The sequence below is a fragment of the Telmatherina bonti genome (genome assembly GCF_933228915.1).
Source record: "Telmatherina bonti genome assembly, chromosome: 12".
Classification (NCBI taxonomy): Eukaryota; Metazoa; Chordata; class Actinopteri; order Atheriniformes; family Telmatherinidae; genus Telmatherina; species Telmatherina bonti.
Genome location: NC_136610.1, coordinates 15,877,362 through 15,901,165, shown reverse-complemented (window position 1 = coordinate 15,901,165; position 23,804 = coordinate 15,877,362). Strand labels below are relative to the sequence as shown.

General features: G+C 36.2%; 1 pseudogene across 1 annotated transcript; it reads left to right on the top strand.

Moving 5' to 3' along the window:
* Positions 1 to 14,961: 14,961 nt before the first annotated feature.
* LOC306763275 (tripartite motif-containing protein 16-like) lies at positions 14,962 to 16,618 on the top strand (annotated as a pseudogene). Its single transcript has one exon. The product of its transcript is annotated as a tripartite motif-containing protein 16-like (transcript).
* The last annotated feature ends 7,186 nt before the right edge of the window (positions 16,619 to 23,804 follow it).

The following is a 23,804-nucleotide window of genomic DNA, read 5'->3' as shown; positions in this document are numbered from 1 at the left end:
GTGATCCACACTGACATTTAAACTTGTTCCATCCAGGCAGATATATGCAGCCATGCATTCACTTCTAATCTGTCACTGTCTACCACTGTTGAGTTTCAACAAGAGAGGAAGATAAGACCAATGTGACACCGAACAGCTGCCAGACACACTGTTACCTGTCAGTGTTCAGTGCACAGCTTGCTTTGGTTCAAATGGTACACAAGGGGGTACAGTAATATCCAAGTGTGCAGTGTGTGAGTGTGTGTGTGTGTGTGTTAGTGGATTTTGTTTTCTGTACCCCAAAGAGCTTGACATTGTCCTTTTTAATTCATTTTTTCTCCAAATCAGTGTAGTTTGTACACAGTTTAATGTTAAAATCTTGAGTTTTTATTTAATTTTACTATTTCAAATCAGTCATGACATGAAAGAAGCCCCTGACGTCTACATGTCTGTGTGTGTGTGTGTGTGTGTGTGTGTGTGTGTGTGTGTGTGTGTGTGTGTGTGTGTGTGTGTGTGTGTGTGTGTGTGTGTGTGTGTAATAGATGACATTAACTGGCTCAGGCACTCATCTGTTGTGTACACCTGCTAGGGGTTCCTCCTGGGCTAATATTGAGTTTTAATTTAATCTCATTGTCTTTTAGAAGCACTGTGGCAGCAGAGGAAATCTGATCTTTGACTTGGCTTTGTTCCATTGCAGGTGAGATGGAGTGAAGCTGCTTGTACACCAGCTGTCATAAACTTAGTCCTTGGACTTTTCTGTGTTTAAAAAACAATAGGTGCATTTCTTTTACAACTAGAATTCTGCAAAAACTAGATATTGCAGTAAAAAAAACACTAATGGAAACACCAACTCAAAGTCTCAAATATTGCCAAAAGTTTCATGAAGTAGTTTTTCAGACTTTAGATCTAGAAATATATCGCAAAAGCGTAATGGAAACACTTTGTTCGCATTTACATGTCCCCGGACATGACGTGGTGTTGTCATGACCAGGTTATTTCTGGTAAACACTGTTGAATGGAAACACATACAAATCCCAGCTGTTGTTTGTCAAAACTTACAAATATCGCTTTTATTTAGCAAAAAAATGTAATGAAAACGGAACAACTGTGACTTTAACATCGACTACTTATTTATGGAAAGTCTTTTATGTTAATTTAGATAAATCTTATGGTGCTGAAAATGATATGGTGCATGGGTAAAACTGCATATAGAGTACCTATAATACAAATAATAAAAATGTTTAGAAGTATTTAAACTTAAAAGCACAGAAGGTTCCAAGCTTTGCGAAGTCAAAGTTGTGAAATATGGAGGGTTTTCTTTTTTTATGGGACAGAATAGGAAAAGGCATATTTTAGAAGATTATGAAATGAATACAAGATGTGACAGTTGTTGTTGAATAAGATAAATGATTGTTTAGACACCTGGTAAGAGACTGAAACACAAGGCACAAATAGAAAAGAAAGAGTAAGACAACGCCTAATAGGTACAGAACAATTAGTCTTTGCTCTCAGTTTAGTCCAAATGTGTTTTTGTACAAGGAACTGACATAATGGCTCTTTTGCTCACCATTTTCTTCTCATTTCCCTGTGGCAGAATTTCTCACTGCTGAGCTGTAAGAACAAGAGTGGGCAGGAAGACAGAAATCTCAGCATATAATTAGTACTTTAACTGATTTTGATTTGCACCCACTCCACAGAATATTTGAATAATGTTCTCAGTAGGATATGAATCATGTATTTAGCTTTTTTTAAAGTGAAATGCCACCCCAAAACAGATTTGATCGATATTGTGATCTTTTAAATTAAAGAAAGCTGCACTTTTCTTAGTGTAGTTTTGCAAAGTGTTCTCTTCTAATCAATATTTTCATATTTCAAAAGTCAACATGTGGAAATTGCAGTAACACAGAATGAAAGAAAAATGACTTTGCAATGCCATTAGCAACTTTGTTCCTGTTAGGTTTTGCTCATAAGTACTGCATTGCCTTGAAATAAACTCCAGCATGCCTTGTAATTTATATCAATAACGTTTAAACAAGAAAACAAATCTGAAATACACACCAACAGAAGACTTAAAGACAGGAGTCTTCATCAAGATGATAGGAATGTATTTTTGTTATATCCCATGTGTGACTCAAAGGCTGGAAACAAAAACAACTGCAATGACAAAAACAAAGCATGGATTACAGCATAAAACAAGAAATAATGTTAAACAAAATACAGAATAGAGCAAAAACTGCATTAACTCAACTCCCAGAACTTGATATAAGTTTAAAACTAAACACAACAAAACAAGTAGACCATGGCAAACAGTAAAAATAGGATGGATGGATTTATGGCTCTCCAAAGAAACAATAAAAAAAAGAAAGTAATTTGTAAACAGACAATACACCAAAATCGGGCTGGAACAGTCACTGTATAAAAGATGTGCAGAGAAACCATGCAAAGCACATAAGTAGCATCCAGTTTGTTCAATGGAACAAAGTGTACAAAATGAACAAAAGGGAAAAAAAAAATCATAATTCCAACAGAACAAAGCATTGCAAGTATTTTTGCTTGAACCTTAAAGATTTGCTCTTTAGACCTAAAGAGTTGGAATCAATGACAAAAATCTGTTTATCCACTGTAAAATTGAACGAGCTGATTTAAGATGTATTATTTAGTTTGCTCACATAATTTACAGCGCAACAACACAATGTATATCTGTGTTTGTTTTGGTTTTTAAAATATCTCAAAGTGCTATTTTCCCTACCAGTAAAAAGTTTTGACAGTATGTAAAATCTTAAGATGGAAAACATCAATATATTCATGTAAGTAAAACTTACTTTAGATATTTAGACTTCTGACTGCATGTATGCGATAGAGCTGTAAAAGTAAATTTATGTACATATCTACATACATAGTTGCCCAAAACACTGTACAATAAAACAAAAAAAAAACATAAAAACAATGCATTCAACACGTAATAAAAATTTAATATAAAAAAAAACATGTAAAAATTTAGGATTTAGGAACAACCACCATAAAAACTCCATCAACCCAGCATTTAGGCCTGGATTTAAAAGGAACTGGGTTAAAGATCTTGGAGCTGTAACTGGAGCATGTTCAAGTAAAATAAAAAGAGATAAAACTTTTGTTGTCTGTTTCTATAGAAAAATGCCCTGTAGTCCCAAATCAATATCATTATTTATCAAAAACAACACTGCAGACATATAAAAACATAAAGTTGCTAAAAAAAAAAAAAAAAAAAAAAAAAAAAAGTCAGTGCTTTCAAGGTAATTCCTAATGTTTTCCACATATTACATCAGTTACTTATAAGTTATTAGGTTAGAATAACATCCTCTGGAGCCACTCTTTAGAAATGGAAAAGTGTTTTGCAATCCCTTCAGAAGGTACAGATTGTAATTCCCCTCCAGACAAGGATAAATCAAACCCCAAAAATCTGTCTTCCAAACAGCAGAGATCAGCATGTTCCAGACAGAAAATGCTCAGCTCAGGCTTGTAAGATCTTCTGCCACTTTCATCCTTTTGCCATTCCTTGGTGTAATCACACTGTCTGAGCTGGTAAACATGAAAGAGTAACATACAGATGAGGACAATGAAGAGAAAACCCAACATAAACTCTCTTTAACGTGTTGCCACTCCATATTCTGCCAAAACAGCCCCAGTGCACCATGATATGATTGTATCACTATGTGAAAATTTGGTGAAAAGATGGAACACTATCTGTTTAATGATGTTCCCATGCTTGTTTTGACAGTGATTGAAAGTGCTGTCAAACATGTTGCTCTAGAATCTTCCATTCGTTTAGCTCTTCAATTGGTTTAAACATGTTTATGTGTTCATCAAATCTCTCAGTGTTCCCTTCCATGGATGGGAGGTGTCATCCTGTAGAAGAACACTTTTCAGAATAGAAAAACTTCAGCATAAGAGATGGGTGGTCCCAAAGAATTACTTTGTATTGATTTACACTGAGCTCCTAAGAAACCAGACTGAGACAAACCCCAGAATGTTTCTTTGCTTTTCTTGACAACATTTGCTGACGCAAAAGGTTTACAACTTAAATCTAAAGTTTTAATAAATGATACAAGTGTCTTTAGCTTTGTATATAAAACGTAATATTTTACACTGTTAGTATCACAGCTGGTTTAAGTGCAGACATAAGCACAAAGAAGCCAGTAAATTATTCAAAGAATTATTTATAAAGGTAATAAGTTGAACATTTTCTTACAACTTTGAGTTTGTGTGCTGGTGACCATTTACCGAAACACAAATTTGAATAAAAAAGTTTTTTTTGTTTTGTTTTTGTCAAACTTAGGAAAGCCGCATTTTGTTTTCTTTCATTAGAACAAACTATCAAAAACATGTTGAATTCTTGAGTCCAAATTTTTAAAAAAAAAAAAAAAAAAAAAAAAAAAAAAATATATATATATATATATATATATATATATATATATATATATATATATATATATATATATATATATATATATATATATATATATCACATAATATGCTAAATAAATGTTGGATTTTCTGGGTGAGTTCTTGGTGTGATGTGTTATTTAGTGAGCTTTTGAGGTGCTGGTAGGCACAGATTCTCTGAACACAGTTGGGCTGTTTTTCCTTTCCTCTACTCTGAGTTGCCTAGGGTGGTACTGAAGTAGAGTCATATAGATAAAATACTAAAGATTATAATGGCCAAGTTCATTTAAAAAATGTCAAGCTATCCCTTTAAACATAAATATCCCCTAGTCAAACAGACAGGCAAGTCCAGGAATGCTACTGTAAAAGTAATAACTCCCCACAATAATAAGACCAGAATATGTCCAAATCCATTCAACAATATATGCTTCACAACTTTGAGAGTAGCTAACATGTTTTTAATAAAACATGGGCAAAGTGCTCACTTTTTGTGCTTAGAGCTGTCATGGTTATAATCAGTTGGGAGCGAAGATGAGCTCAAATCAACTAGTTTGAGAGACAAACAGAAGCTCTAATAATTGTCCACTTTTGGCCATTTCAGAATTTACTCTGGCAACCTGTTCAGGTGTACCCTGTCTCTCGCATGTTACTTGTTGGCACAGACTTCATCTTCCCTGCAACCCTGAATTGAACTAAGTTGTACAGAAAATGAATGCATTTATTAATGAACGCATTAAGTAATGACTGTAGAAATGAATCATCACGCATTGATGATGATTAATTACAGAAAAATCAACTCATTACAAAAATTAACACATTCAAACACAGGACGATTTTCAGTGCACAATGTCCTGGTACACCGATTATACTGATGCACACAAGACTTCAGCAAATAATTTAGCAACTATGGGCTATATTTAATCATTTTTCAGACCTACCTAATGACCCTTTTTAAGGAATAAGCAACAAGCAACAAGTCGACTTTTCTGGTGATACTGGAGACCTTTGGCTGATGTTTACCCTTCATGACCAAGCTGAAAGTGAAGCACGAAAAGTACAACTGACTATTCCCTCCCAGTCTTACCATCAGATGTTAATGCCTATTAATGAATGTAGACAAAACCATTTAAAAACTTAAAAATACTTTAACATATGGTAGACTCTTAACTAGTCAACAGCTGGAGCTGCTGGTTTAAGTACTTATAATGACACTTCAACTTTTGGTCTGCTCATTTTTGGTTACCGACATTTTGTTTTTCTTTCTTTCTATTCTGAAAAGAAAAGCATTTAAACACATTTTTACAGACATTAATAAAGCTTGAATTTACAACTTCTGTGTCTGTTAATCATGCACTAAAATAAATTTGAATAAAAACATATTGCATTCTGGGACAAATATTATGTGATTCATATGGAATCATTAATTACAAAGCCTTTAATTGATTAGATATTTTTTCTCGCCTTAGATAGATATAGATAGATGGATAGATTTGGGAAGTCATGGTGCAAACCCGATGAAAGTGTGCAAACAATAAAAGCCATGCACATAATCTTGATATATTGGTGCTTTTAGGCATCATTGCAGTAATTGAGCATTATCTGCATCCAGTGAGAAAAACAAATAATCCTTAAACCTGTGTCCTGTAGTGATTTCTTATCTCCCATAGTGCTTTTTAAACCACCCCCAAAGAACAAGCCAGACTTGTATGCAGCAGCTCTTGAATTCATGTGTAGGTGGAGAGAGAGAGCATGGATATGCGCCAGAGTTCCAGCTCGAGAGGAGAGCAAGGTGAGCAGACTGCAAGATTGCTCTCTGCTCCATCATTTCCTGTATTAGAGTCAAATGTTAGTGCAAGTTATCAGACTGGAAAAGGGCTTGATTATATATTTATTTTAAAAGAAATCTCACATAAATCTAAGTACTTCATGTGTTGCAGACAGGAAAAATGACATCCGAGACAGCTGTGGTGGGAGTGTCTTGTCATTTTGACTGACTAATAGATCTACACTGTGTTCACATTAGTGTACATATTACGTTTTATTATAGATGTTGTCTCATTTCTAGAAGTGAAATTTTTGACTGGAGTACTTCTTACACAAATCAAGTTTAATGCAAGGTTCAGACAGAAAATGAGAGAAAATTTGATGCAAATCACGAAGTGTAATAAAAAATAATGATAAAACATATCCTGAAGTTAATTGTCTATGTAATGTTGCGTTGTGTCTGAGTGTCATTTTGCATTCTCTTTTCCATTTTTTACCTGGAGACAATCCCAGCTGACATTGGGAAAGAGGGGCCATGGAGAGGTTACCAGTCCATCACAGACAGACAGACAGCCATGCATGCTGACACTCACAAACAATTTAAAATCCAGTCAGGCACGGGGAGGACACACAAACTCCACACTCAAAAGGTCCCAGCCAGGCCCACAGGTTTGAACAAAGACGTGGCAACAAGCAAATAAACAATTACCTTTTAATCAGCAAATCTATCCTGTTGCTTTGAGGGATTTTACTTTTTTGGCATCCACTGTCATTAAAAGAAAGCCAGTGCTTAGAAATGCAACCACTCTCTTGCTTTTGCCTTTTACACATCCACAGCTTTGCCCGTACTTCTAGTATGTGTGAATGAGCTGTACATATACATCTGCTGCTGTCTCCGGGTATGTACAGCCTGATTTTAAATCCACCTGTGTTTTGCAGCCTCCTCACTGACATTTTCTTTTGAATCAACTCTCATTTAGATGTCTGGTAATGACTCTGTGAGCTGCCTTTCTTCACACGCCTACCTCCCTTTCATATCGTCCTCAGTAGGACTGAAGAGCAACAGTGCATCCTGGTGGTCTTATGTTTATCTGTTACATCTCAGAAGACAGAAAACTGAGCTCCCTCCTACATTGTTCAGTTGATTTATAAATTATGGATGCATTTGCTTGAAATGCCTTTGTGCAATTGTATTTTGTCTGTCTTTTATCCTAACTGTTAATCGGTTCATCTTCCTTTTCTCTGTGAAATCTTGGATCATCTCAACAATCAGAATCTCTTCGTTCCTTTTATACATCCCTTTTTTACACTTTATATAGGGTCTTTGAGTGGGTGACTTTAAATGCATTTACAGCTGGTAACAGACATGTTCTGCTTGAGGCAGCACAAACTGTTCAATTGGTACACATTAGGGAGATGACTCATAGCAGGATTTTGTTTGTTTGTTTTGTTTTTGTTTTTTTTCTCTCTCTAGCCACTTACTGATGATGTGATACATGCAGCAATGAATCATCAATAACACTGCAGCTGGAGAAACATTGAAGTGTGAGGAGTTAAGTTCTGTCATGTTTTATATGACAGCAGAAGCAAAGGATTTTTTTGTGGCAAATTATTGTTCTTGCTGTTATGATGTCATGGAAAGACAAGAAAATTTAAAAATTTGTTTAGGTAACATAGTTCTATCTTAATTTTTGCAAAAAAAAAAACAAAAAAAACAACAACAGCACAACTCAATTGAGTCCAAGGGCCAGAGCCCTGCAGGTTTTCAATGTGTCCCTGCTCCAACATACCTGACTAAAATGACATGATCCAACAGCCAGGAAGGATACAATAAAAAATACCTAAGTGGTCCTGACCAAATTGAGTAGCCCTGTGTTATGTTTTTGTTTTTTGTTTTTTTTCAAATAATGTAAAAGTTCCATTTTAAGGGAAGGCAAGACAAGGCAATATAGCGCAATTCAATAACAGTGCGATTCCAAGTGCTTTACAGAGACAATGAAACATTAGAAAATAAGAAGCATAATTTAAAATTAAAACATGACAGCAAGGAACAAGAAATAACGTTAGATAAAGAAACATGTAATTTGGACTTTAAAAAAAACTCAAAATAGCTTTGAATAAAAACTACTGAAATGCAGCAGAGGACAGGAGGGTCTTTAGCCTCGATTTAAATAAACTAAGTGTTTCAGCTGCTCTGAGGCTTTCTGGGAGTTTGTTTCAGACATGGGGAGCATAGAAGCTGGATGCAGCTTCTCCATGTCTCGTTTTGAATCTAGGAACTGATAGAAAATCTGATCCTGATGACCTGGGGGGGTCTGGAAGGTTCATGATGGGATAGAAGGTCTCTCATGTACTTTGGTTCTAAACCATTCAGAGCTTTATAGACCAGTAACAGAACTTTAAAGTCTATCCTCTGGCAGACAGGCAGCCAGGGTCAAGACCTCAGAACTGGACTGATGTGGTCCACTTTCTTGGTTGTAGTGAGGACATGAGCAGCAGAGTTCTGAATTAGCTGCAGGTGTCTAACAGATTGTTTAGGAAGACCCGTAAAAACACTGTTACAGTAATCAAGCTGACAAAAGATGACAGCATGGACTACTTTTTCCAAGTCCTGCCGTGACATCAGATCTTTTTTAATCCTAGACATATTCTTAAGGTAAGCTGACTTTGTTATTTCCTTGAGGTGTTTTTCAAAATTTAAGTCTGAGCCCATCCCTACACCCAGATTTCTGTTCTGGTCAGTTGTTTTCAGACGTACAGATTGAAGCTCTGTAGTGACCTGTGTCATTTCTCTGTGGCTCCAAAGACAATCACCTCTGTTTTGTTTCTGTTTAGCTAAGGAAAGTTTCGGCACATCCAGTCATTAATCTTTTCAATGCCTTTACCAAGGTTCTGTACAGGTCCTCTGTCTCCTGGTGACATTCTAATATAAATCTGTGTGTCATCTGTGGAGCTGTTGTAACTAATGTTGTTATTCTGTATGACCTGTGCCAGTGGGAGCATGTAGATGTTAAACAGAAGAGGCCCCAGGATGGAACCTTGGGGAACTCCACATGTAATTTTTGTCTGCTCAGATGTAAAGTTACCTATTGACACAATAGGTATTTTAGAATAATAAAGCTGCAATGGTGTTATTTACATATGTTGTGTTCAACAAATGCATAAAACATTGGGTACATCAATGTGTCAGCTGATCTCAACACTTTTTACACTGTTTTATGTGTGTGCAGGGGTGTAATTCTAAGCCCTACTCAGGACATAAACATTACATGGTTAAATAATTTTAAGGCCATTTTGTAAAACTACTGGGCTGTGTAGCTTTCAGCAAACATCACCAAAAAATAAGCAAATAGCACTTCCATCAAAGGCTGCTTCGACTGAAGGATTAATTTGAGTTCTAATGAGTATTTCCAGCTTCAGGGCAGTGGATGTGGGATCACTCAAAATAAACTGGGCTTGTGTTCACTCCATTGAAGAACGATGCCAACAAGTGCAATATATGGGTCAGTGTGTAGGTCAGTTTGCACCACAATCCCTTGATATCACTCAACAAACATTCTCAGCATACTTGATTGTTTTATATGTCACTATATTTTTAGTAATCTATTCTAGACACACATTAATGTCATTTAGATTTTAAAACAAAATTAGGCTATATATATTTTAATATGATAACTGGCACTTATAAAAGTAGACAATTTAACAAATAAAAGGTGTCATCATAGCTCTTCTACTCTCAGAATTTTGAAAATGGCCAATAATGGGGGAAAATTGGATCAGAGAAGCCTGCTTCTATTAGCCAGTCTCTCTTTGACTGGTGCATGATGGATGTTTCTCGCACATCATGTCAAGTAGTCACCAGCTCTTCATATTGTGTGTCACTTTTTTCTGCTTCTGATTTGGCTTTGCATCTTTCTGCTTCCTCTGCCTTTTCTTCAGTTATCTTTCTTGATTTTTTTTTCTGACATACTAATAAAGTCAGCTGCAATAATAGTTGCTGGGGTGCATACAAATTATGTCTACTTTTCCGATTCACTCAGCATTTTGTCCCTAAATAATCATTTACTACAAATTTAGAAACTTTTAAGACCAGCCTCAGCTATTTAATAGAGAAGACAGCAATCAGTATTACTCCAGAGCATGAGTACAAGACCATATGATTGTACATTTTCGTTATTTTAATCCAAGAAAATGAAAACAACAGACGTTGTAGGCTGTTTTCTATAGGAGCAACAGTAGTCAGAGTCGCTGTTGGTGCTCGCCTCACTGAATCCTCCCTCTAGTGGCGAAATACTGCAATTACATTTCTAAAAAAAGAAAAAAAAAGAAAAAATAAAAAAAAAAAAGAAAGAAAGAAAGAAAAGCACGTTGGCAGGATCAGTACATTGAGATGTCTGTCTCATGGATATATTTAACAAACAACTTAGTTAGAAGACTAGCTTAGGTGCTACACATTGTAAAGGGTATCTCTTGTGCCTTTTACTTTGTGCCCTGCCATGACTGCTAATTCATGGCATAGATATATGTAAATGTCAACAGAAATATAGTTTTTATTTAAACCATTTTCCACAATACTGGTTGTAGTGATAGTAAGAGACCCATTTGAAGAACCTTTTTCAATGTAATCACAATGCTGCAGGATGTAGCATTATCTTGCGTTTTGCTTATGTTCCTGTGTTCTGTGGTGGTATTCAGTAAGTCTGCCGTTATCTTTTATTAATGCTACACTACTGAACTTTGGCAGTTTTTTTTTTTCTCATGAAGAGTCCTCCCATCTTGCGTCTAACCTGAATAGGCCCGTCTGCTGGCGTGTGGTGCCTTTATGTAAATGAGAGACTCCTGAACCAACAGACAATTGGCTGCCACCCCTCAGCTCCACCCATATTATTGTGCCTAAGGATTGGTGGACATCCCTAAGGACGCCTCCCTATAAAGATCTCCATCACCTTCATTCAGGGCAGCTGTGTCTGATTGTGACTCTGTTTGTCACTTTCTGCCTGACGTCAGCTGCTGTAGTGTTACAGAGATTTGGGTCTTTGGTTCTTTCGTTTACAGTTTGCTGCTTTTGATTGGTCTTTGTCTGTGTTTACCAAGTTTTTTGGTGACCTTTTGAGTTTTGTTAGTAGTATTAGATTTAGCTCCTTTCACAAGATGTTTTAAGTTGTCCCTTTTTTATTTCTTTTAGGAACTAAGTTGTGAATAAAATCCTATATTACCTGGGCTCAGTTGCCATTTTCATTTTGTCTTGCCACCCCTCTTTTTCCCCTACACACCACAGGGGTCATAACACACAAATGCACTGAGTTCTCTCCAACCAGTCCAATTTTGACTCTTGTCTTATCTCTTATTGTCTTCTCTCCCTCTTAGCTTCATTCGATAACTTCCTCTTGCATGGCCTTGCTCAGTCACACTGTGCATTCAAAATAACCACTGTGCCATAAAAATGGATCAAATATATTTTTAGGATCCTAAAGATACACAATGCTAATTTAAAACTCAACCTGGTGGTAAGATATTGAAGTATTCAAGAAAAGGAGATCTATTTTTCATTGATAACTTAAGTTTTTTGAAGTATGTTTCTTTTAACAAAATGCTGAGATAAAGTTTAACACTACTGGTCTTTTTTTGTCTGTTGCTTTTCATTGGCCGCAGGCTCTCTTATGCTTGCATGCCTGTTCACTCGCGCATTCCCAACTGGAGCCACTGGGTTGACTCCCAGGGTTATCAGGACTTCTTGAGATATTTCCCTTGAGTTGTAAGTCCAAGTTCAAGTGTTAGTTCTAGAGATAAATGGCCTTTTACAATACCTGCCAACCCTACAGTATATAATATTATTGTGTGTTCTTAAAATGTTCTAGATTATAGTTTTGAAACCTTTTTCTGTACTGTTCCATAGGAAATATTGTTTAAGCTGAGTATTGTATGTAAGCTGAGTATAAAAAAAAAATTTTTTAAATGACTAAAAGTCTTTATTTGCAAATATTTCATATATCTCAGGTCCCTTCTACAATGTTACTCCCCATTTGAGAACCATTGTTCTACATAGCCAGGAAGGCTGAAGGCTGTTTTACTCTTGAGCAAGTTAATGCTTTACGTTTTTTTTTCCCTGTTTGGTGAAAGGAGAGAGAAAGAACAAGAGAATACAAGAAAGAGAGACAGAAGGAAGAAAAAGGGAAAGTGTGTGAAAGGGTCAGGTGAAGAAAAAAAAGGGGGAATCAACAGGAATAAGTGAAGAGAAATTAACTCAATTTTATAAAGTTAATTTTATTTTTTCACTTCAAATATAACATTCCAAAAAAACAAACAAAAGAAAAAAGAAACATTACATACTAGGTGCAACACTCATTTACAAAATATCATAAAATTGTAAGACCACTGATAAAGACTCCATATCACCATCATATCAATTCAGTTGTCATGTTACTACACTGGATTGAACTTCAGGACCCCCTTTCAAAATCTCCCCCCTCCTTTCTAAAACAATCTGGTGCCAAAAAAGTCATGAATTTTTAACATGATTCTGTCAAGTCCCTGAGATCCTCTGATCAAGCTCAGTTAATTTCTCACTCTGTCTTGAGAAGTTGAGGGAACCGTGTGTTTGAAGTCCTGGCTCTCAGACTGAGAAGCAGTTTTCCTTTGAGGACCAGAGCTCTCATAGGTATTTTAAAATACAGCTGAAGACCCACATCTTTCAAATGCTTTTTATGTCTGATTAACAGAGTTTTACGCTTTGACTTGTTTCCTGCTTTTCCTTGTGTTGCCAGATATGTCTTGTTTTCTTTGGTTCTGATTTTTCAGAACCTGTGGTTTATATTACTTTCACATTTTACTTTGCTGTTTACTCATGCATTTGTTTCTAATGTCATTTTTTAGCTGTGTAATATGAACAGTTTAAACTCCTGACAGTTTTAATGTAGCTAAGCTACATTCAGCTAACTAAATAATAATAAAAAATATAATAAAAAAAAAATTAAATAATAATAATAATAATCTTTCCATTTCCTTGGTAATTTCCTTTGAGATGTTTTTATTCTCAATAAACCCCTGCCTTGGTGAAGGTTATAACATGCCATTTTTAGTTTGTCTGTTCAACATAACTCAAAAGGTTATAGACAAATTTTGAATGAACTTCATGAGAAATGTCAGAAATAGAAGCTATTGCAGTTCTGGGGTGATTTACCATCTGGATCAAGGAATCTAAAAGAATCGTGTTTACCAGTGGGAGATGGTACCACCTTCCAGTGCAATCCATGGCACAATGTGTGTCCATGGTCAAGGATTCTAGACAAGAAGCATGTATCCTAATGATGGAAATAGTGATATTAGCTTGAAGTGCTTAAATGTTGACATGGGGTTGGTATCTGGGTGGGCTGTTGGGCATTTTCCTCAGTGAGTAATTAAATGGCATGGCAGAGATCTGCGCTCTATGTGCTTCTAGTTCAGTCATCTGTACCAGTCTGCTTTTTCAACATCTAAACTCATGTATCCAGAAGGGTCAGTGGCAGAAAACAGGGTCAGGTCCAAAACAGGTCAGATCAGGCCAACAGACAGCTGCAGGGACCAAAAAGTTGGACCGCAGCATGCAGCAGGTTAGGCAGGTTGCAGACAATCTGGCAAAGATTTAGAAAAATGCTCCTGCTTATAGGGAGAGATAAATATTTGTTTTTTTGTTTATTAGATCCCCATTAGCTACTGTCATTTCACAGCAACTGCTTTTCCTGGGGTCTGCGCAAAATAACCATCTTAATACATCCTTTGATAAAATTACGTAAATATACATACACGTAACAACACAGACAGCAAACACAAGAACACTTGTGTTTCATTGGAAATCTGGAGCCGATTGACAAGAGCAGAGTGGAGGAGGTGACAAGAAGCATGACCATTTAGGGTATGAACACAGGAATCAGGACATTAAATGTCCGTCTGAAAAAAGATAATGGTCTTCTGTGGCTGGAATGAAGTGAGGAAGATGTTTTTTGAAGTGAAGGGGTGCCAAAAACAAGCTGAGCATTGGTCTAACCATGATACAAGCTATAGCTTATTGGCCTATACAAAAAATGTTAAACTCACCAAGTTTTGCCTATCTATAAAGGTATCTATAAAGGGCTTCCTGCATGTTTGTGTGAAGCAAACCTGATGGATCAGCTTAGATATTTAGACCTAATTAATCATTTCCCTTCAGAGATCAATAACATTTTCATCTCCTTTCATTTCATCCTGTTTTCATTGGCATTCTGGCTGCTCAATTACAATTCAAATGTCGATGATGTCTGTATTAAACTCTAGCTGGAAGTACTGACCCCCTACCCCACTCCCTCCCTCTAAATTTCCTCATTGACCCAATAGGAAATATGAGTGAAAAGCACAATTGCAAACGGTTTAACTATGTCTTCAGTTTACACCAACATGCTGTGAGACTTGTAAGTGTGGGTTTTATCTGCATGTACCTCTAATTAAAGGTAGCATGTTTAATGCAGTTTAATTATTATTTCAACCCACATACTCAGTTTTAGAGTTGGACAGATACGCAGAAAAACCCTTTTTTTTCTTTAAAATGGGGAGAAACAGGAAACATGGTGCAAACTTTTGTTTTACAGAAGAAGAGCAAACCCGTTTTGTCTGAGAATTTACAAGATAGGAGATGAGTGTGACCAAACTAAGCTTCTCAGAGCTGAAAGGTCATCTTCACTGCAGAGATATTATGTTTAGCTCAAAGTTCAAAGAACATGAAGTTATAAGGAAGTGAAGCAGTTGCTGTAAAGGAAAGCTGCAACAGCACTGAAAGGAGTTCAAATGGATCAAGTAAACATCTCTTGTTCAATTTGTCTGGATATACTACAGGATCCAGTAACCGTTCCATGTGGACACAGCTACTGCATGAACTGTATTAAAACCCACTGGGATGAAGATCAGAGGGGATTCCACAGCTGTCCTTAGTGCAGGAAAACCTTCATACCAAGGCCAATACTGGAAAAGAGCACCATGTTAGCAGCTTTGGTGGAAGAACTGGAAAAGTCTGGGCTCCAGGCTGCGTCAGGTGATATCTGCTTTGCTGAACCTGAAGATGTGACATGTGATCTCTGCCCTGGGAGGAAAGTGAAAGCCAGAAAGTCGTGTCTAGACTGTCGGGCCTCGTACTGTGAGAAACACCTCCAACCACATTGTGATGCCTCACCATTACAGAAGCACAAGCTGTCTGACCCCTCAAAGAAACTGCAGGACCACATCTGTTCTTGTCATGATGAGGTAATGAAGATATTCTGTCGTACTGATCAACAGAGAATCTGTTATCTCTGCTTAATGGATGAACATAAAGGTCACGAAATAGTCCCAGTTGCAGCAGAACGGGCAGAGAGGCAGAAGGAGCTTGAAGCAAGTCGACAAGAAATTCAGCAGAAAATCCAAGACCGAGAGAAAGATGTGAAGCTGCTTCATCAGGAGGTGGAGACCATCAACTGCTCCGCTGACAAAGCAGTGCAGGAAAGTGAGAAGATCTTCACTTAGCTGATCTGTTTCATCCAGAAAAGAAGCTCCGATGTGAAGCAGCAGGTCAGATCCCAGCAGCAAACTGAGGTTAGTCGAGTGAAAGAGCTTCTGGAGAAGCTGGAGCAGGAGATCACTGAGCTGAAGAGAAGAGATGCTAAGCTGGAGCTGCTTTCACATACAGAGGATCACAGCCAGTTTCTACTCAGTTACCCCTCCCTGTCCGAACTCAACGAGTCTGCACCTTCATCCAGCATCAGCTTTTGTCCTCAGAGGATGTGACATCAGCTATGTCAGAGACCCGGAATAAACTACACAACATTCTTACTGATACAGGGACCAGCATCTCACAAACAGTCACCGATGTGGATGTTTTACTGCCACAACAGGAACCAGACCCGAAGACCCGAAGACCAAAGATGACTTCCTAAAGTATACAAGAGAAATCACACTGGATCCAAACACGGCACACACACATCTCTTGTTGTCTGAGGGGAACAGGAAAGCATCGTTAATGAAAAAAACTCAGTATTATTCGAGTCATCCAGACAGATTCACTGGATGGTGGCAGGTTCTGAGCAAAGAAAGTCTGACTGGACGTTGTTACTGGGAAGTGGAGTGGAGAGGACAAGGACTCTGTATAACAGTCGCCTATAAGAACATAAAAAGAAAAGGAGGCTCTGATGAATGTTTATTTGGGTTCAATGACAAATCTTGGGCCTTGTATTGTGAAAACAGTAAATGCACATTTTGGCACAACAAAGTCCAAACTGCAATCTTAGTCCCCCTGTCCACCAGGGTAGGGGTGTATCGGGATCACGGTGCAGGTATGTTGTCTTTCTTCAGCATCTCTGAAACTATGACTCTTCTCCACAGACTCCAGACTACATTCACCGAGTCATTATATGCTGGATTTTGGTTTTGCTATTCTGACGGAGTCTCAGCTGAGTTCATTAAAGTAAAATAGACTAAAGTCATTTGAGGCTGAGTTTGTTATGATGTGTATTTCAGCTTCCAAACAATTTTGTCTCATCATTGTTGTATAATGCCTTCAGCTGTCAATCTTTCTGGGTGGTAATTTGATCTTCTAAACAACATGTTTTCATTGCAGCATTCACAAAGAATAATCTTTCCTATTTGCCTCTGAGTGTGACTAAATTTGTCCCAAAAAAGATGTAAAAGTCATCATTGGCTCAAAGCAAGTTTTTTGTTTTATCAATGAAGTAAAAAGTGTCTGCAGCTGAGACAATGAAGGATCAATTTTTTGATTAAAAGTATTACTGCTGTGTTGCTTTTACAAATGTTTGTTTTTTTTGTTTTTTTTTTTACATTAGATGACCAGTTGTGGTGAATGACTATTTCCTAACATTTAGTATAACTTAAAATGATATCTTGTACCTCCATTTTTTTTCAGTTTTTGCCATTTCTTGACCCGACCATAAAAAATCTGAAGCCCACTAACTAGATAAAACCGATGACTTTGTATTTTATCCTCAACATCATTGCAATATAAAACCTATGAAATTATATGTTAATACAGCTTTCTCGTAAAGTTTAAATGATTTGTAGTCGCTTTTAATCCATCACAACAAGCTCACTTTTTCAGTTGCTAACCGTAGGTTTTCTGTGAGGGGTGGTTTTTTTTTGTTGTTGTTGTTTGTTTGTTTGTTTTATTGTGCCCTGTACGGGAATTATTTTGGTCTTTTTTTTTTTTTTTTTTTTTTTTTTTTTTTTTTTACCTGTCCTGACAGATTTGCTCTGTCAAGGGAGACATCTCATGTATATAGCTGCCCTTGATAATCTGAATATTATTATTATTATTATTATTATTATTGTTATTATTATTATTATTATTATTATTATTATTATTATTATTATTATTTTGGTCATTTTTAAACAGAAAGTATTCTCTGAATTTGAAGGTTGGAAGTCAGATATGTAGGAAGAATGACACAATTGTATACATGTACAAAGTATAAAAGGGAAATAAAACAAATTTACTAAAGGCTCTTTTTGCATTTTTATATAATCATGTCCAGGTATTATCAAGTACAACCAGAGTTATAATAAGTATCAGTAGTATTTTTTTTTTTTATCCTAAAATGAACCTTTAGTGCAAAGAAACAGAATAAAAGCCAATTCTGGTGTTGTGTTTAACCTAGTAATGTTGTTTATTTCTCTCATTAGTTCGGGTGAAACTAAATAAGCAACATTCTGGATTGAATGGTGAAATTCGATCCTTGAATCAAAACTACTCAGGTCATTATCTGACAAGTTACACCACCATGTGGTTAAAGTTGGTTATCTTCTAACCCAGACGCCAAGTGTATGTAGAAAAAGAAACATGGTTTTAGATAATATAAAAACAAAAAAGATCTGACAGAACAAAGTAGAGTGCTATCATTTCATATGATTCTTATTTTAGGGCAGGTTTATTGCAACTTAAACAATTACAATTTACATCTATCTCCAGATACGTAATTATATGGGCCAAATAATAAAAAGTGCAATTATTAGATGTAGAGTTATGACTAGGTAAATTATTTATTTTGGTACATGAATCAGATGGATGGAATACGTTAGTCATGAGGACATATAAAGAAGTGGAGCATTTCATCCATTTTCTCAACCACTTAGTCTAATTAAGAGTCGATGGGAAGCTGAAGCTCATCCCAGCAATCATTGGTGTATGGTGTATGGAATATGGTTGGCAAAGCAAAGTAAGATATTTTTTAACATCAGCATTATCTTTGGATGAGATGTTGGAGAATGTGTGAAGAAAATAAGGCCAATCATTACAATATCTTTTAGGGACGCCGTTCTATCCCTTATTTGCAGAATTTAAAGACATGCTTAGAATCTGAAAACTTAAACCTTCTATATAGGGAACCGGGAATAAATTTAGTAGTCATTCAAGGAAGGTTAGTGGCAGATATACAAAAGGCCATCAGCAGTAAGCTGTTGAAAACAGATGGATTGGTTGAATTGCACAACATTTAAATGAGTGGAAAAGTTTACTTTATTGGCAAGACTATCAGATAAATTACTGGATTGATATACTGTCACCATGGTGAGCAGATTTTATCCTTTTTTTTTTCTTTCTTGCTACAAGATTTCATTGTGAATTGTTCACAAGTTTACATTCTGTTTTATCCTCCACTGGGAGTGGGAAGTCTCTGGTGAGTTCAAATTAAACAGAGTTAAATGTAAACATATAAATTGCTTCCACAGTGTGAAGACATGATGCTCTCATCTATCAAATATTAATAAATATCACAAATTAATATGTCATTAGGGTAACACAGACTCATTTGAGCTCTGATATTTGAGCCAATTAAAAAAAGACAAGTGCTTAAATATCAGTTTATGTCATCAGATACCTCCTTCAGAATTAGAATATGAAAATAAACCCACTTATAGTTTGTTTGTTTTTTTTATAAACAAATGTAAGCTGCATGAAATAATTTACACTGCAGGATGTTTTTCCTTAAGTGTGGGCAGAAATGTTTGATTAAAGTCCTTTTGTTCCGTCTCTGTTAACAAGAATTGTGATCTCTCCTTAGGCTAACTTATAAACATTGTGAGCTATTTAAAACAACAAAAAGGGAACTTTCAACCACAACTGTGACAAGCCACCTGTGACATCTCCATCACATTAACAGATGTGCAAAAATGTACAAAGTCCCTTAAGTACTAAAAGTTATTTTATCCTCAAATTTGTCCTTTTCCCTAGCTCAACAGAAGATAAGGAAGAAAAAAACGTGCATTTTCAGAAAAAAAAAAATTCAAGTTGTGAAGTGGTGCATTCAGCTATTGTCAGTTTGTTACTGTCAGCTGGGCCACCAGAGAACTCCACCCTGTGAAGCTATGGGTGTTTGACACAAGGAGGTCGAGGTATTTTGAGGTTCTCATCTCCCAAAGGAGGTGGCATCATGTCAGAAAACTGCACAAGCAGAGAGACAAGAGACAACACACTGGGTGTAAATGATGTTGTTTTTTTTGTTTTTTTATCACACTGTTCATGTGATCTTTCTATTTTTCTTATAGTTCTGCAGATCAAGCATAACACTGCAAGAAGCTTACACTTTGTCTACATTTATATGCATATATATATATATGCATATATATATATATATATATATATATATATATATATATATATATATATATATATATATATATATATATATATATATATATATATATATATATATATATATATATATATATATATATGTACACATCTCCAAAACAGAGGACAGACCTCCACGTTAAACCAGGAACCCTGCTGGTTTTAGCTTTCCTGGTAGGAAATGTCTTCACAGACAGACTGTGGCACCCTTTTGAAGTTGGACCCTGGTAAGAGCCTGTTGTCCCTCACCCCAGGAGGTCCCTTTGTATCCACAGCACTAAAGACCAAATTCCAGAGGACATTTAAGCTCTGAACTCTAAAACTGTATAAAATACTGGATGTATCCTCGGCACACCTGGATAAATGGACTCTTCTTCCTTTCTAAATCAATCCAAGACTTTAACCATTTTTCAGATGTGAAATCCACAGAAGTAATCAAGTTAGTTAATTTCTGTGATTCCTTGGATGAAACAATGGCGCCATCTAGCAGACACCCTCGAACAGGTTGAGAAATGCATTTCAGGTTAATTAAATACACAGAGTATTATATGCTGTTGTTATTAACGACTCTGACTCAAAGTAAGAACTTATTGTGTGGAAATGATTTCTTGACCCACCAGGTCCGTGGAAAGTGAAAATCATCGATGAAATGTATTTGAAATGTCTTGTACCTGTTAACAAACATTTTCCCCTTTTGACAGCAGCAAAACTGTTTTTAAGGTTCATGGTTATGAGAATCATTCATACTTTTGCTCATCTATAAATGGATTTTATAGACATGTTTTGAGGTTGGAAAAATGTTAAGTTTAATTCCCCAAGAACTTAGTATTTTGACCAAACTTTCAGACCCCATGTCCTGATCCCTGTGCTCTGATTGGATAATCTAAAGTCCGCCCCAGAGCGCCGCCAAATTTAACTGCGGGTCTTCCCGGAACTCGCACTCTTGTTGTTTCCTCTTGTTTTCTCTTGCTTCGTGTCTCTTGTTTCATCTTGCTTTCTTTTTTCCTCTTCTTTTGTTTTTTTTTGCTTTTCTCTTATCTTGTTTTCCTGTTGTTTTTCTTGTTCTCTTCATGTTTTTTTTTTCTCTTTGTTTTTGTTTGATGTTTCCTTTAGTCGTGTTTTTGTCCGTCTGGCGCCGTGTTTGTTTTTTTTTATTACAGTAAGCTCGCTCGACTGCTTAACACCAGAAAACTCATCCAATTCTGGCTGAACATTTTTTTGCTTCTGACACACCATCGAAGCTGCTCTCCCGGCCCATGAAGACTGTGACCAGTAACGTACGGACGATCCGAACTTTACATCTCCAGCTGATCCTAGGACTTAGCAGGCAATATATATATATATATATATATATATATATATATATATATATATATATATATATATATATATATATATATATATATATTTAATGGGAAAATGGATGCAAAGGGCTGTTTTGTAAAATTGCTCCTATTAGAAAAGAACAGACACTGATTGCCCTCCTTCTTCCTTCTCAGCCAGAAACTATAAAACCACAATAGTGGTACAAAAATGGATTTTTCACTGCTGTTTTTCCTGTGTGGCTCATTTTAAAAAAAAAAGATATATTATCATTGTTTTCATATACTGACATGCCTGCCATTTAGAAGTACTCAATGCATATCTAAGCCCTATCTCTATAAAATGCCATCACTAATACAGGAGTCATGTTTTGAATGTTGAACTGAACTTTTTGAAGAAGATATAGAGAAACCTACTGGTCTTGAAGTTTGCGGTTTTTGGTGAATGTTGATGGAGTCATATGTTGTTTTTTTTTTGTTTGTTTTTTTGTTTTTTTTTTGTGATTTCTTAGTGTGCGCACTTGCAAAAGATTGTGCACATGCATATATGTGATATATGTGTTGCCGTGGCCTGAGTGAGTGTATAACTCCTGACCGGCCTTTGTGTCCCACGTCAGCCTCAGTTATATCTTATATTTCAACCCAGGAACATGGTGTATATTTCTGCCTTGCCTTCTGCTTATGTTTGCCTGCCAGTTTGTCGCTTTGTCTTTAAACCCCTCTGCTTGCCAGGTTCAGTCTGTGCCTGTGTCGTCTTTCTGCTGTCTTGGCTGAACCTTAACTGTACCTAAAAGCATTACTTCTTGTGTATATCAAACAATCTTACGGCTATACAACATCAAAGCTCAATTAAAATAAATAAAACACAGAATTAAGATTTAAAATGATTGACTATTTCACTATGTATAAAGCAATATGTGTAACAAGCATTAATAGGAAAAGTTATTGGGAATTAAAATGGCTCGTTAGGAATTTTGAGCATCTTCCAGGTGCTTCAGGAACTTAAACAGCATCAACCAGAGGGAAGGGAAATGCTTTACATATCACAAGAGACAGAAGAGAGAGACATGGTCAACACAGAGGACGGGGTATAACAGGATTGCAAAAGCAGCTGGAGCAACTATCTACACAGAGGCAGCTGGAGAATTTCAGACACAACATTGCCTCACGAAGCTTCTTCAACTTTCACCCTAAGTTATGCAGATATTTGTTGAAGTAGCTTATTAATAAAGCGCTTTTAAGCATGATGTGCAAGGGGTGGCAAGGGGAGGGGGGTGAATTTGCACATGACTGCAGCAATGACTATGTCATTCCTTGTCTTAAGCACAACTTCTCACATCTTTATGGTTTCCAAGGAAACAGTCCCAGAAGTGCTAAGAGTGCTTTATAATTAAAGCTATAGAAGTAGATGTTTTTTCCATTTTGTTTTATTTTACTGCGACAGTGAAGATGACTCGAGCTCTTCTGATTCACGGATGCAAACAAAGAAAACACAACCATACAATATATTCTACAACTAAATGCTGCACAGGAGAAAATAATTTGATAATCACTAAATGAAAACACAGAAAATGTACAGCATGATATTAAACAATTATATTTACACAAAAGTTGTGGTTTTATTTGGAAATAAAAACAAAGCAGAATTTAATCATGTCACTTCTGTTGGATGAAGCAAGGAGATGCTGTTTTACACACAGCAATATTCCAGCCAACCTCATTTGTTGTGCAATTCATTTATTCAATTTAGCTTTCATTTTCCTTCAAACCATCATATACGTATTTTTTGCCTCAATTCAGCTGCTTTTACTTGTTTTTCAGACAGCAGTAAAGAACTGCTCAATCATATGAAATAACCTGTGAAAAATGTGAAAAAGGTTGCTTTTAGTATTTGAATGCACGACTAATACAGAGAAAATACACAAGAATATACCAGTGTCTTGATTTAAAAATAAAAAAAATTTAAACATCATACTAAAATAACAATAAAACTTCTAAAAATTTATCAAGATGAATTAAAACCCCCTGACATTATTCTATGTATGATGCAACACCCATGTTTATGTTTTTTAACTCTAAAATTGATGGATATTACGAAGACCTGAATGCCTGTGACTTGGTCATCCCCATTAAACTGAATAAGTAAACCTGTGTTAAACCTGTATAACCACTTGAGGGAAGCAGAGATACTTAAAATAGCCCAACATTTCTCTGGAGAGTAACTGGGCTCACCTCATTCATTAACTCATGCTTCAGCTGAAAGGACATTCTTATCATGTCTGACTGAAGAGGATCTCTTGACTGAACCACATTCCTATGTCCACTTTCTATATTTCAAGAGTCTGTGGCAACAGCAACATCAGACAAGCTATGGTTCAGTTGTGGATTGAGGTTCGGTCTATTAAGCTCCATAAACACTCACACTGTGAACTGGATCTTATGTAGCTTTGAATAAATACAGAAAATTTAAACTGAATTGCTGCTTGCAAGATTGACTGCTGTACTTGTGTTTTCACTGCAGAAATCTACTTTTTTTTCCTCTCTAGGTGGCACTCTTTCTGCTTCCAACATTTATGTTGTAGCTGGATGTGACAGAAAGTTTGTTGTTGTCAGTGTTTGTTAAAAAGAAAGAGGATGGCAGGCTTATAAAGATGGTAAATATTCCTGTTATACAGCATGATAGCAATGAGTCACAGAAG